The sequence below is a fragment of the Python bivittatus genome, unplaced genomic scaffold (genome assembly GCF_059951505.1).
Source record: "Python bivittatus isolate LINGU-HERP-01145 unplaced genomic scaffold, Pbiv_v1 ctg000850_np1212, whole genome shotgun sequence".
Classification (NCBI taxonomy): domain Eukaryota; kingdom Metazoa; phylum Chordata; class Lepidosauria; order Squamata; family Pythonidae; genus Python; species Python bivittatus.
The window spans coordinates 48,923,432-48,938,410 of NW_028277112.1; the positions used below are offsets into that span (position 1 = coordinate 48,923,432).

The 14,979-nt window shown below is 38.2% G+C and overlaps 1 protein-coding gene across 2 annotated transcripts in view; it reads right to left on the reverse strand.

The window, feature by feature from the left end:
- BNC2 (basonuclin zinc finger protein 2) overlaps window positions 1-14,979 on the reverse strand; it is a 405,072-nt gene that overhangs the window by 348,385 nt on the left and 41,708 nt on the right. The gene's annotated exons all lie outside the window — the stretch shown is intronic.

Consider the following 14,979-nt stretch of genomic DNA (forward strand, 5'->3'; position numbering starts at 1 on the left):
CAAACAACATGCACAAAATAAATGTTACTCAAATTAAAGTTTGACATGTTTAAGATTGTAAAGCGTGCATATAGTGCTAGTTGAGAAATCATAATTAAATGAACTCATAATGAGCGCTATCATAACACAGGCATAAGGCTACAGGAATGGCTAAACCTTAAAAGAGAAAGCAGAAATCTGTGAAAATCCACAGTATACATTGATTTCCTAATTATGGCTGGGACAGTTGAGACATACTCTTGGCTAGGAATAAGTAGTAGTAGTAGTAGTAGTAGTTGTAAGGTAGGATGCCATTTCCAGCTGAAGTATCAACTTCTATCTATATTTCTCCCGTTAAATACTTTCATCTCTTTTTAAGTTTATGCTGAAATGTAACAGTGAATCCTCTTAATCAGCTGCAGCACTCTTTCTAAAAGATGGCTGAGGCTGCAAACAACACAGGCTGTTCACAGCATCAAGGGCCCTTTCCAGAGCCATTTATTGTTCCATGTTAGCAAAGGACACCAGAAGAAGGAAAAGAGGTGAATAATTGTTGTTAAAGCCATATTTGTTTTAAAGTATTATTTAAAGCCAGAACTGGGACATTTTCCTAATATACAAGGATAGTAAATCAAATGGCCATAGCTGAAGGTTTAGAGAGCCAGCACTAAAAGAGAGGGGAATTTGTACCCACTCATACAATGGCCTCTTTGTGCCATCAGATTCTTTATGAACCTCAAGAAATTACACCAACCTGAAAATAGGCTGAGGTTGGTTTCATACAAAGGCTGACAAGAACATCATATAAAAAAACTAATTAATGTTGAACTTTCTCCCCAGAATCTACAGATCTAGGGATTCTACCACCTACTTTTCAATGTGGGCAATTGAGCTATATAACCTTACTGTGTTTTTTAAGGCTACACAGCAGGCATTTCTGTGAGCCTTTGCCTAGTGGTTGGTTCTATTCTCATCTCTTTCAATCAGCAGAACGGTATCCAACCTGAAATTTTCTACTTCCATTCCTTGTCCCTATCTTGTCTCTGCTGAATCTGTTCCAGTTGTCATTGTTCTCCTGATGGTCCATGTGCAGCATGAGATAAGCAAACCAACTGGTTGAACTGATGGGGAAGACATCCTCCAGTCATGGCACTGCCACAGTAATAGAGCAGGTCTGACTGCAGGATTTGGTCCATCAGATCTAAATTCCTTCCTGTGCCCATTCTTCTATACTGCGTTCTGCCTTAACCCTGAGCTGAATAAAGATTGTGTTTTTGTTCCAAACAGATGGGGAGTCACAAAGGGAGATGAGACACAGCACCACTTTTACTAAGGAGGTCCCTCAACTTTCTTTCCATTGGTCACAAACACAACTTCCAGATTTTTCCATGTTTAGCTCTGGAGACAGAAGATTTTAGCATTAACCCTATTTCCGCCTCTTATGCTATTTCCCTATGTTATCATTTTAGGCTTGTGTTAAACCAGCGAGAGCTGCAAGTTAAAGCACTTACAATACTGCTGGCTAAGTAGCCTAGCACTATTGCACAATGATTGTTCACCATCACAGCACTGTGCTATTCAGTTTTTTAGGAAAGCAAGAACATACTGGTGACAGATATGCCTTTGACCTAGTTAAAGAAAATTCCACAACACCAGGGTCCAGACAACAGAGGCCACATCCACACCAGCCTGAAATGGTCAAGAAGTGCTGCTCTGATTTAGCTGACTTTAGTCACTGGAGTTTTTATGTGTGTGTGCCTTTGAGTCAGTCTTGACTCTTGGCAACTACATGGACAAGTCTATGCAGTTTTCTTGGCAACTTTTTTTGGAAGTGGTTTGCTATTGCCTTCTTCCTAGGGTTTATCCATATAATAAACAGTGAAAAATAACCAATTTTACATACTTGCTGCTGTTACTGGTTGCTGTCAGCTTAAGGGGAAAACACTGCTTTAATGCACGTACATGTAACAACTAAAGACTATTTCACACATGGGCTGGGGAAGATATGAAACTAATGTTATAGGGACATAACAACAACAAAAAAAGATGTTATCAGAGCCTAGTTATACCTTTGTTAAGCACAAGCAGAGAAAAGCCATCTGGCTCTAAAAAACTTGCCTGAAGTGGGGTATCAGCATTAGGCAAAAGCTGACCTCTACATAGGGGAGAAACTTGGACATCACTTAGTAGTTCCCCTTCAATCCTGGAAGATTTTCACACCTAAACTTCAACGAAGTGTACTTGGTGAGAAGCCATAGTCCCATCTTCTCCAGGTCTTAACTTTGTTGTACTGCAGGCCAAGCCAGCCAACTTCATGCTAGTGAATCATCTGGGGAAAATTCCATGCTAATATGGAGTAGCCACCTGTATCTGATTGGGAAGGCTGGATGCCAAGAACTTGCAGGCAGACTAGAACTATGCCCTTTGAGATACTGGTTCCTCTTTGTCAGTGTCAGCAAACCTAACAGCAACACTTGGACTGTATAGAGTTTCTTGAAATAATTGGGCCAACTCATATGGTAAATTATATGCTTTTTCATTATAGTAAAATAAGAATTCCAAACAGAATCATTTTGCAATCGTGGATATATGTCAAGCGCAATATTTGAAACAGCCATCAAAATGTCTTTTTTCTTAATTCTAGTATGTAAAAGAAAAATAACTGTGATATAATTATGAGACAAAGAAAATTGGATGAATTCAGGGCCCAGGATTAAGGATGTAATATAAATCTGCCATTGATTTACTGTATTCGTGCTACATATAACACACATAAAACAGCCACCCATACTCCAAAACAGCAAAACAAAAATCAAATCTATCTCCTCTGGTGAAATGCACACAAAAAACGAAAAATGCAGTCTCCAACCAGAGAGTTGTATCCATTCCATTTTATGTATGTATTTATTTATAATATTTATATGTTGCCTCAATCCTAGACTCTGACTAGAGAAAATACGCAAAAATAAAAATCAAGGACATAATCTAATAACCGAAACATAGTATCAGTCATTAATCAATACTCTCATAAAGTTATTCCCATTCAGGTTATAAAAAACAATCCACGTGGTATGTCCTCCAAGAAAGGAGAATGGCTAGGAGGGCCAGGAGAATCAGTCAGGCCAAAATGCCCCTCAGCATCTACTTATTCTACCTCAACTTGAATACCCTGCAAAATGTGGACCCCAACTTCCAGAATCCCCAGCTAGTATGACCACTGCTGAGATTTCTGTGAGTTGAAGTCCATACACCTGAAAGACACCCATATTGGGGAAGGCTGCTATACCTACTCATAGGGAGGAATGGATCAGCTCGACCATGATAAACAATAGGTGTCCACAGGTACTTATGCCAGTCTAGTCTTTTAAAGTCCACAGACACAATGTCTCAATCTCTTCCATTCTATGCTTTTATTTCCCAGTCACTGGCCTTCTTTACAAGGCCGCTGAGCAAACTGAGCCTACAGAACAACTGCAGAGACAAATCAAAACAACTACTTTTTACTACCTGATTATTTCTCAGTTATTTAAAGAGGACAAATCAGAGAATTCTAAGGAGTGGCAGTGAGCACTCTGATCTAGTTTGGGTGTTGGCGACTCCTGAAGCAACCAACCCTTGATGCCATCTCTGAAGACGATGAGAACTTTCCTGTACCATATAGCCTTAACATTTTTGAAGCAATCTGAAGAAAAACAGTATTCACTGTACTGTACTATGTTGCATTTTTCTAGATAATGCCTTTCATAACTGTTTCTATAACTCTATTAGGAAATAAATGAATTTGGACATGCACATATTTCATAGTTTTTTTGAAGCACACAAGCATCAGTGCTTTAGGAGAAAAAGCAGAGGTTTTTTTTAAAAAATTTTAGAGGGACAATCAGGAAGCAACAACTGACCAAATGCACTTTTATGGGCAAATCTTGAGGGGAGCCTTTTCAAGCTAACAAAGGAAAACAAAGTAAGATCCAACAGCAAAAGGGAGAGTCTAAGACACTTACCCATACATTGCTCAAGAAGTGCCATAATAAATTATTTGAGGAAAGGATCATAAAGCAGGAATGGGAGATAAAATTAGTGCTGCAGAAAAGTTAGAAACAGTTGAGAGGAAGCTGCATATTATCAATATCTCAATATTAAAACTAAATAGAAAATAGACAATAATTAATAAAAGCAAGCTACCACTAATTGTCTGAACAAAGGACCATATTTGGCAATTCTTTTATCCAGAGTTTGAGGACTTGGAATTGCTACAATAAAAAGCTGAAACAAAATGGCTTTAAAATACAGAGAGTACTGTCTTGGTTTCTCTCAATAAATGTAGGTCTCTTATGATATATGGCAAAGCTGGGATAGTGGTGATGCAATGTCCTGATTCTCCTTGATCTTTCAGCAGCTTTTGATGCCATCTATCATGGTATCCTGAACCAACTGTGAGGATTAGGTGTGGAAGGCACAGTGTTCTGGTGGTTCTCCTCTTTCTTTCAGGCTGGTTCCAGTCAGAGTTGACAGGGGGAGAGGTTGAACCTGAGGTCCCTCACTTGTAGGGTGCCACAGGGTTTGACATTTCACCTTTCCTGTTTAACATCTACATGAAGCCATTGAGGAGGTCATCCATCAATATGGGACCAGGTATCATCTATATACTGTGTAACATGACCCAGTGAACTGCTGAACTCTTGCCCCAGTGCCTGGAGTCTATCAGAATCTGGATGGGGAAGAATAGGCTTAAACCCAACCTTGGGAAGCCTGATGTCTATGTGCTTCTGGTTCCCTGGTGCTATAGATTTTTCACCTTCTGAATAGGACTCCCCTGGACAGACCTGGAGCACAATTTGGGGTTCCTCCTGGACTCACAACTCCTGCTTGAAAAGCATTGGTAGTTGTGCCCAGGGGGGGCCTTTCCCCAAAACTGCCTGGTGTGCCAACTGCACCCTTTTCTGGATCAGGAATCCCTTCTCACAATCATCACACCTTAGTCACCTTGCATATGGACTGTTATATAGGGCCTGGCTATTTGAGGGACTATCACCTGTCCTCTGAAGGTTTCAGTTGCTCTGACCCTGTCATCGTGAAAATGGTGTAAAATACCTGATTCTTTCCCCAGGTCTTGATTAGGAGCATGTGTCTTTGGGAAATTTTACTTAGCTTTGTGCTACTTTAGTCACACGTTTATTGCCTTCTATTATTTTTACACTGTATTAGATGTATTTTTAATTGTATGCCACCCAAAGTTGCTTTGAGTTGGGAGTCCTATAAATGTGAGCTCTAAAAATAAAATATCGTCAATGAAAACTACTGAATCTACTTTAATTATGTTAATACTTGTAGCTCCACATACTATGATGGACAATATGCATTTTACCTATTGTAACCAAGCTATAAATATAAGTTTTCATTATGAAGCAATTCTAATAACTTCTATCTAGAGTTTCTTTCTCCAGTAATTACTACATCACACACTCTAAAGAGAGCTGAACCTTTAGGCTTTATTCTGCTTGTTTAACTGACATGTATGACTCAATTTTAAAACATGTCACTATAGATGGAGTTCAAAGTATGCCCTGACAGGTGCCACAAAGTAATTCAGATTAGTTTCACTGCCAGTGAAACTAATCATAACCCATGGAACTTTGTATCATAATACTTTAAACAGAACTAGATTCATATTGGCCATGAAATGAAGGTATCATTACATGTTTAGTCAACATAGTTTAAAAACAGTGATCCAGGGAAGTCAAAGACAAATTGGAAAGTTTGTTTACTTAAACTACTTTTAGGACATTTGTTGAGCTAAAAATAACAAAATGGAATAAAAATAATCCGCTCATAATGTCTTACTGGATAAAATAATCCAGTATTAAATGCCAATGATAATGTACCACCAAAAAATATTGGAGTCCTACAAAACACAGCTGAATAGCAGCCAAGAAAAATAAGTTACTGTTGAGGATTATCACACATGCCCATATGATGAAGCTTAATAAAATATAAATGGTCATGCATCTCAAAAAATGGGACCATGCAGGGCAATGGTGGGCAAGAAGGCAAAAATTGTAAATAATAAGGTCTCCACATATGTTAATGTGTAAGCATACTCTTGTAGGTGAAAATGGTATTGGAATAATCCTCAATAAAAAGATTTATTCATTCAGACAGACTTTCATAAAAGATAGTATACCCATCACTACCAGACACAGATCAGGGAAGAAATGTGGGGAATGTTTTAGTACATTTCACATCAATAAGAAGGATGCACCCTCAGACATGACTCATAGGCTGCCCACTCAAAAATGCTGCTGAACTTCAATTCCCAGCAGCCTAAGCTAGTAAGTGAGAGCTGTTGGGGGTTGCAATTCATGCATGAAAACTCCATGTCTGTTGTTGTTGCAAATAATGCAACACTTGTTACAAAGCAATGATAAGGCATCACAAATTGGAGGAAACTCTGGGCTTGGGCCTTCCACAGAAAATCAACTTTTTTTTTTAATCCCTTCACTTCCTAACTAGATGCAACATGCCCGCTTGTGTATCGATCCTGTCCTTTGTTCTTCAGTTAGAGAAACAGCTCCCCACACTCCCTGTTCCACCCACCTACCAAACTGCTTCACTTCTCCAGACATGTTTAGGATTCTCTGGAGATGAGACAAATTGGAGGAAAGTTGCTTTGGGGCTTAAGGTGAATTGTGGACATTTTGAAGATGGCATGAGTTTCAGTGGGGCAGAGTTCAATATCTGGAGAACCACTGGTTGTCCATCTTTGACGAGTAAAAATACATGTTATATTTAATATGCAATGTACATCAAACAGTACTATCTGGGGCACTGCACAGAAACTCTCCCCCTCTGCCCACCCATTTATCCTGCTCTATTCTATCCTATTCTGAAAAATGTCTTACACATTTCCTCTTCTGAAACTTTCTTATGTGGAGTTACACCAGTTTGCCCTATCTCCCAAACTATGAAATGAACATTGTAAGCTTCTTGGGGCAGGGTTTTATAATTTTGTTTAATATGTGGCATAATCCAATCGATAGGTAGTACATGTTTAGCAGCTGAGCAGCACACCTTCAATCAAGCAGTTTACATGGCAAAATAAGTATTCTCCCTTATGACCCAATTCTTGCTGCACCTGGCAAATAAGCATTTGGGACAGAATACACGGACTGCCAAATCAATAATACTGCATGGACATGACAGTATACTGGCACTGCTGGCAGAAATGACACCACAAATCAGGGTGTTAAGCTATCAAAGTCACTGTTCATGAATCTACTTAATAATATACTCTACAGCACAGTATTTAAGATGAGCCTGGCTGGTCACTACTTTGGATAAATTAGTTTGATTCATTGAAGATGAGTATCTCTCAACTTCCAATTAAACCTTTTCAAAGCATATTATAAAGTGAAGAAATATCAATAAGAATAAATAAGCACAGGATAAAATAAAACCAATTATTATTAGCACACCTGTCAATCGAACAAATTTAATAAGTAGATCACAAAGAGGACATTTCAGAGAATGTTTTGCTGGTAAATTTTGCTGACACTAGATTTGACTCGCTTGAGATGAAACTACAAACAAAATGAAAACAATTCTTAAAAATCACCAAGAAAAATAAAGCAAAACAAGTCTTTCGCTGAAAGATTTGGGCAAAGTAAATTGGTTTTGTACGGCAGTTGTGGGGAATGAAATATATTAAAATATATTTCTCCCCACGCAGTGTTGCATAGTAATTAAAGTGGTGGGCTAGAACCCAGGTTCTGGTTTCATCCTCAGACACAGAAGTTCACTTTGGGTCACTCACTCTCTCTAAGCCCAATTATCTCATAGGATTGTTGTGGGAAAAATTTAGAGAGGGGAATGTTATGAATATTGCTACTGCTCCTGAAAGGAAGTTGGGATAGAAATATAACAAATGTCAAAACCTGATATAAGGTGAAATGCACCCCAGCTTTAAGGAGGGCATTTCAGGCTTCAGCTCAACCCTAGCAAGACTGAGTTGCTTTGGGCTTTTGGGCCTCCTGATTCTGGGGACCTTCCATCTTATTTTTAATACTGTTAGCCACCCAGAATCATGCATTTGAGATGGGCTGTCATAAAATCTAATAAATAAATAAGGGCACTGTTATCAGCTGGAATGATGGTAAAACAACACCAGCCACCTGATCACCTGAAGAACTTCCTCAAACTTTATTGAAGATACCTTAATTGACAAAACTGAAGATACCTTAATTGACAAAAACTTAATTGACGAAACTCACTGCTCTGAGCTGTATAAAAATACATTGTAGCTTATACTGCCCATTATAGGAAAAAAAAAAAATCAAAATTCCATGTTAGTGCAACATGACAAACTGGTAAACAAAATAAAAAGGGGAAAAGGTGGAAAACAGTCACAGACTTAAAATGGAATATGGAGGATGTTCTAGACCAGGCCTACACAATATATGGCCAGGGGCTGCATGTGCAGCCTGCCAGTGTTTTTGGAAGACTCAGTAAATCCACTGCAGACAAACATTTCTGCCACCACCAGCTCCCTGAAAGACGTACTACCAAGTGCACCCAATGCCTCCAGGTCTCATGACACTGCCAGCTCCATCACTGCTGCCCCACCACTAAGCCACCAAACAGCTGATTGGCACGCCAGCTATTCTTTTGTGGCCCACAATTATTTTTAATTCATCAATGTGGCCCTTTCCCCTCAACAAATGTTGAGATCCTGTTCTAGACTCTCAGTTAGGTTCTACCAGGTGCTGTGAACTTTTCCAGGTTGCACATAGGCTTATGCCTAGGACTACTTTGATGAAGAAGCAAACAATGCCTGAGCATCCATTTTCTGAAAATATAAAATTCACCTGTGACTGGCTCCACCTCAGGCAAAATATACAGATTCCCCACCACTTAGAGAGAATCATTTAATTGGTTACTCTTTCTCACCATCATAACACAAATATTTCTCTTTATTTAAATTTGACAATTTTCTTTGGTCAACTGGACCTTTTATTTTCAATATGGGTTTTGTTTGTTTTTGCTCTATATTCCTTTTCTTCTCTTTTAACTATCTATAAAACAGTAATAGAACTGTGTGCATTTTTTTTTCAAAATGGTAGTTGGAATTAAACCTAATCACTAAGCTGGAGGCACTATTCTAACTAATTTAAGCATGAACCATTGTTCTGCCAAGCTTCTGAATAGTTAAGCAATTCATTTTAAGCATACCTTTGGCTAGTTATTAAGCATGGTTAACTCTACTCAACTATACCCCACTAAGCCTACTATTACACCAGCACCTTAATCCTCATCCTCACTGTTGCAAAATAAAAATGAGATGCAAATATTGTTCATATACCTCAGCTGCTACAAGATTTAGTCTTCAAACTGCTATTTTATCCCAAAGTGACTCTATGACTGAAATCCTATTAACAGAACTCAATGGCAAGGTAGGGGAAGAAAGAGAACCAGAACTGAGGTCACAGAATATATGGAGGCTATGTTGCCATCCCCCTCAAAATGATCCCCAATAATCTGTTTGTTCATGAAGGAAAACCTTGGCTATTTAAATCTGAAGAACTAGACATGTTCACACAGCTAATGTTAAATCTAGTTTGCCCTCTCTCTACTCCAAAAAATATTACAGGAAAGCATTTTAATCTTCCAGAGTATTCTGTAGCAATTAAATACTCTCAATAAATGTTTCTCCCACATAAAGTTATTGAAATGGACTACTTTAGAAAACTAGTCTCAGCAAATCCTGGATTTGAAGAACTCACAACTGAAAATACTTGGGCTAGATACAGACTCAGTCCTATTCTAAAGTCCTTATTACTACAATACTTTATTAAGCCAACAGAAAGATCACTAAAACCAGCAACAATTTTTGAGATCTGAAGAGGTACAGAGAGAGGGGTAGAAGGAAAAAACAATTTATAACAATTCTGTGTGCAACAGAAAGGGGCTGAAAAGGTAATACAATGTTTAATAAATCATGAGACATGTCGTGAGTAGTGATTCTAATCTATATTAACTATTGTGAAAACAGAACCTCTGAGTGTTTTCTTGGATTACTCTTTAGAACCTATTTTCCCCTTGAAATGACATCTGAAAGCGAAGGAAATGGTGGACGTATGAAAAGTGATGCTTACTAGCAAATAACACATTCACTGTTTTTAACACTTAAGTCAACATTACCATTTGCCTTCCAACAGCGGAAAACCCACTCTACTGAATAGCGGCAAAGTCAGCTTGCAAATTTATAACCAAAAATATTGGAGAGACCCTATAGCCAGGCACACACATTTTTTTTAAAGTTGATTGATCTATACCAGAAATGAACAAGTAAATTAAGCATTTTCTTCTCATCTCTAAAATAAAAACATGCTAATTTTTATTACTGGTTCCTTAAGAATTAAGAAAATACTCAAGGCTTGTCTAAAGGATAACTGCTTTTACAGAAACATATTACAACTTACATAAAATAGATATGCAATAAATGATCTCTCAGCATAAAAACATAATGTTACACAGATATCAGAAACCAAATAACTCAACATAATGCAATATTCTATATTCATTCCTTGCATCAATGAAAAGATATAAATGCTTATAATCCCATTCATTACCACATTCAAGAACTGTGCAGTATTCAAGGTTGTACTTTTTACTCTGTAGCTTTTTAACAGTAATGTTTTTCCCTTCAGGCACTTCATATTCAAGGATGAACATACTGAAAAGAGAGTAAGGCCAACACACAGGATTAGGCAGTACGATCCCATGCACAGGTACAGACCATACAACTGGTCCCCTTGCATCAGCATTATACTTGAACTTACTGTTAGAGATTCTACTAAAAAGAAACTCTCAGGATGCAGTAAACCTTCCTTCAAGGAAAAATGGAGCAGAAGATAATCAGAGGAACAAAAAAAATTGCACAGAATATGCAAGAAGACAATAATGAATGCAATAAGGACTTTTAAAAAGAGCTGATTGCTAATAATAGTGGCTAGGTTCACATACTACCATACAAACCTCAATGGCTACTTTCACATAACATGTTAAGTAAAACCAAACCATATTAGGTTCTAACACGATGTGTGAACAGAGAAAAAGATCAACAACTTTAAAAAAAAATATATATAATACAGAAGGAGGTTGGACTAGAGAGAATAAGTTAGTTGAAAAATTGGATCAAAGGAGAGTTAAAAGAACCACAGAATGGAAGAAAATGCAGAGTACCGTACTTAATTATTTTTTTAGGTTTCGTTTTCCTGCTCCAATGTATGATAATAATTACAACTGAGCTAATATTTTCAAAAAAGGAGTCTAGATTGATGATATAAACAAGCATGACAAAAGGATGAAATTCTAGACCATCCTTCTCTAACTTTATACAGCCCTCCACATATGTGGACTTCAACTCTCCCAATTCTTAGCGCAGCCATGCTGGGTGAGGAATTCTAGGGATTGGGATTCATACAACTGAAAGATACGCAACTGGGAAAAATGTCCATTAGAGTTGCAACAGAGAGACCAAAATGGCTTCTACTGGGACATGTCCTATTACATCAAAAAAGTCAGGCATTGTATAGTGTGAGGTTATCTAGAAGCCTGGGATACCCAGTGAACTTCCTGGACAGACCAGAGTAAGTACTTCTTTCCAAAGTACATAGTTAAACTTTAGAAGTAAGTGCAACAAATGTGAAGATTGCCACAAACCTGAATGCTTTCAAGGGGAATAAATGAGACTGATGGCTATATAATAACTCAGAATCAGTGGCATACATTTCTTTATGCTAGATTATGGCCCACCCATAGTGATCTAGTTGGTCTCTGTCATACTAAATATGATTGTTCCAATCCTGCATGACTTTTTTTTCTTCTTCATTTTTTAACTAGTCAGATTATAAACTAAGTAGGAGAAAACTTTCCAGTTTATCCCTGCTTCAAAGAGCTGCATCCCAGAAAATTGTTCAGGTGAAAAAGCACGCTCACAATGCAGCATCTTCTTGCCCTAGAGCTCACTGCTGAAATGGCCTCTTATACCCTGAACACCAGTTTTTCCATATACAGACTCTGGGGAAATAGATGGTCCCCATTTGGCCAAGGGCTATTTCCCAAGGCTGTACTAAACAAAGAACAAAAGACCTCGACTCTGCTCTGCTCTAGGAGAATAGAAATAGCTTTTCAAACCCTAAATTAGCTTAGAAAAATATCTAAAATATCTCTCAAAAAGAGAACTCAAGATCATTTTTAATCTGAGGCAAACAGCAAATGCTCATTCATCTCTACACAGCACTTCTGTCATCTTACTTCTACAATTATATACACAAAGAAAATGTCCAGAAAACAGAGACACTTGGCTTTTGTACCCTTAGAAAGCATACAGTGGTTGAAGCAAGTGTGCAACTGACCTCAATGTACAATTACCGCTACACTGTCTCCTGGAAATAGGCCATCAATCTTTAACTCTTTACTTGTCCTCTCATGTCAATATGGGAACTTCTGTAAGTGTTGCCCATGTACATCTCTTGTAAGTCCTGCTAAAGTTTACGCTCTAGGATTGTTATCCCTATGAACTCTTTGCTTTTCCTACTTGCCCCTTTCCTTACATTCAAACATCACTGTCTCCTATCCCTGAGCCTCTATTCTAGCCACTCCTTCTCTCCCTAACTTTTATACATCCCTAAAGAAGCCCATCCATCCAAAGCAGACCAGCCGTAGGAAGCCTAAGGATTCAAAACAGTAAGAGGTCATACTTTGCTGGAAGATCCCATACACCATACGCAGTTGATTCTGGATGCCATTTGTGTGTCCTGCAAGGACACAGAAGAGCCACCAAAGTAGGAAACTTCTAGTTATTCAGGGGTTGCTGAATTTCAGTTTTAAGCAACTCTACTCAGCATGCCCAGTGGTGAGAGTTCAGCCTCATCTGGGGAGCCACACTGAGCCAGATGGAACGAACAGCCAGGCTTTGTATAAACTACCTTCATATGTTCATATCTCCATCACAAAAACTATTTGCGCATTCAAGGTAAGGTTGGGATAAAAATGATGAAAGATGGTTATTGTACATGATGTTACTCTGGCCTTGTGCTGAACTGGCCACTCTCTCTTTCTTAAAAAGAACCCCCCAAAATATAGCAAAGAACAGTAACATAAAATCTCTTATCTTCTCTGACTCTCTTGATAGCATGGTGTCTTGGCATAAAGACACAACTTCCAGTGTGCATTTGTGCTGTGTAGGAGGCATAACTGAATGCCCTTGAGGCACTTCAAACTGTACAGTGTCACTTCTAGTCCCTGTTTAGCAAGGTTAATGCCATACCTGTTATGACAAGAATCAGCCACTTTAAGGTACCACACCTCTACCCCTAAACACATATTTTTCAAGTGGGATGAATTTGGCATTAAAGCCTTCAGGTGTTGCCAGGTAGAAGCAACATTTCCTATAAACAAGAAGAAAAAGGGAAAGGGACTATGATTCAGAGACACAGAGACTCCCTGTGTTGTGCAGGGGATAACAAAACATTTTTTCCTAGCTTTTCCACAGCAGTTTAGCCCAATTTGTAGACAACACAAAAAGACAAAAACTATTGATTAGTTGCCAGCCTAAAGCTCCATCTGCTGCTAAGAGACAGCAGATCGCACACCCCAGATGTGCTGTGTTCTTTAGAACAAATCAAGTTTCTTCATCCAATATTATTTCTTTCTCTTGAAAGAAAACCAAAAAACAAAGCCATCCACCCCCACTCAGAGATTCAAATAAGCAAATGTTCCTGTCATCTATTATAAATACTAACAAAATAATTACATATGGAAGTAGATTTAAAAAGTTACTGGCACTCCAGTATCTACTCCCTGTTCCATTGTTCTGGGGGGGGGGGTGGAAATATCAATGCTATATGGAAGTTGTTTCTTCTTAGCAATTTGACAACATCCCTCTCCTTCAAAAATCCTATTAATGAAAGCCAGTCTTACACTCATGCTGCAATCTCTCCTTCCACAACTAGGGTGGAGAAGGACTGTGGGGCACCATCATTTGCACCTCGTCAGTCTTCGGCTGGAGTCTGAGAAAACTGATATTCTCTCTAAATTTTTACAGATGCTTGAAGTTTACTAGTTCATGATGGCACTATGCCAAAAGCTTTCCTATACTAAGCTGTTTGCTAGCATGTAAGCTGACTTCAAAATCCCAGGAAAAAGGTTAGTCTTTATGCTACTTATTTCCAAAATGCTAATATAGTTAGCAACATACTTTTAATAACACAAGAGTAGTTACACAGCTCTGAGGGTACAAACCATTCACACATTTTCAGAGATCCTTACAAACAGCCTATACAGCAATCTAGTTTTGTTGTATCCATAATGTAGATAGGAAACTATGATTAATAAATTTTGCAGTAGGTTGGAGCCTAAAATATTTACAGACTTACCTTCTCCAACCAGAATCAACCCAGAAGAAGCTGTTGTTGGTTCCCCACTTCCATGAAGTGAGAGGGGCCGAGGCCAGCAAGAGTTTTTTGTTTACAGCCCCAGTCCTTAGGAACAGCCTGTTCCTTCTTTAATAGCATTCTGGAAGATGGGCAAAGATGGAGGTTTCTGGAGGACAGTGGGTTATTATTCACCATTGGCTATTAATACTGTTGTTCCTGGTTCCTATGTTTTGTTGGATTGCGTGATGATGGCTCCACCAAGATTATTAGGATTAAGTTTATAATTTTAAATTTCTAATTGTTACTGCTGTTTTCACTGCATAATTCCTAAATGTGTTAGGAATGTTTTAATTGCTGACTTTATGTAAACTGCTAGCAGTCCATAGCAGATTCAGCAATATACAAATGTAATAAACAAATGAATGAATGAAGTTCTCTAAACCATGATAAATAAAGCTTAGAATGCATGCTAGCTCCTTCTCTTACTTGTTACCTTGGCTTGTTAAGTAACCTGAAATATTTGGACAATAGGTATAAATCTGGATGAATGAAAAACTCCAAAGAA